Source organism: Poecilia reticulata, linkage group LG6 (genome assembly GCF_000633615.1).
Source record: "Poecilia reticulata strain Guanapo linkage group LG6, Guppy_female_1.0+MT, whole genome shotgun sequence".
NCBI classification, from domain to species: Eukaryota; Metazoa; Chordata; class Actinopteri; order Cyprinodontiformes; family Poeciliidae; genus Poecilia; species Poecilia reticulata.
The window spans coordinates 31,032,960-31,034,133 of record NC_024336.1 but is presented as its reverse complement, the minus strand read 5'-3'; positions in this window follow the sequence as shown (position 1 = coordinate 31,034,133).

Genomic DNA, 1,174 nt, shown 5'->3' with positions numbered 1-1,174 from the left:
AACCCATGATGCAGCGCGGCTCATCCCGCTTTTATTTTGAAAACCGACACGCAAAATGAAGCAGTCACGTGACCCAGGTGATGCGAGGCCTGGTTTGTTGTCAGTCACGTGGTTTTCAGCAAGACGACACGAGCCTCGAAGCGGGGCTTCATCGGACACGCCCCCTTTTTACTCGGTACCTGGAAGCCTGGATCCAGACGGACCATCAGTACCGAGTTCAGGTGAGGTTCAGGTGAGGTTCAGGTGAGGTTCGCTGCCTGCGCACCTACAGCTGCTTGTTCATTGTAGCGCTTTTCACCAGCAGAACCGTATTTACCTCCACATTTGGAGGTAAATACGGTAATGGTTCCGGTTCCGGAGAGCCAAAGTTAGTGAACGTTCCTGTTTGGGTGGAAGTGAAAGGAGCTTCGCCTGGTCGGCAGCTGGACTCCGTGACAAATCTTCTGTTTGTCCCTTTGTTTTAAACTGTTTCTTTAATTAGGGATCGCAGCTGTTAGCCGCACACTGACCGCTGCTGCTTTGCCCGGACGGAGTCGCGGCTTATTTAGCGGTCAGGAGAGACCGGCGTGTGGGACCCGGCCCCCCCACGGCCCCCCGAGACCAGAACACGGAGCGGCTCTGGTTCGGAGTGGATTTCTCGTTTCGCTGTGCCGGTCAAGCACTGCTGCGACTTTTATGGTTTAATTTACACACATATTTAATATATACCTTTTACTGCCTGTATTTGAACATTTTGTCTTTTTCGTTTTGTTTCCCTGGCCGAGCTGTGAATCTGACACGTGACAAAACCCAGTCTGAATGGTTGGAGCTCCGTTAAAACTGTTTGTGCAACTTTCGTCTTTGAGATATTAAAAGTTATAATTTGGGCCGATGACGTCACCATCCCCCCATATTGGCCAAAACAAACCAAAGTGGGCTAATTCGTTTAAACTTCAGATTTCCAGCTGTTGTTCAATGTGCGCCTTTTGTTTTGAGCTTCAATAAAGATTCAGAACATGAAGAAATTTGTCTCATTTCAAGAAATGTTTTAAGATAGAAATGTTTTCTCACCAATATGGCGTTTTCTCTCTCTGTCCCTCTCTCTCTGTCTCTGTCTCTCTCCCTCTGTCCCTCTCTMTCTGTCCCTCTCTCTGTCTCTCTCTCTCTCTCTGTCTCCCTCTCTCTCCCTCTCTCT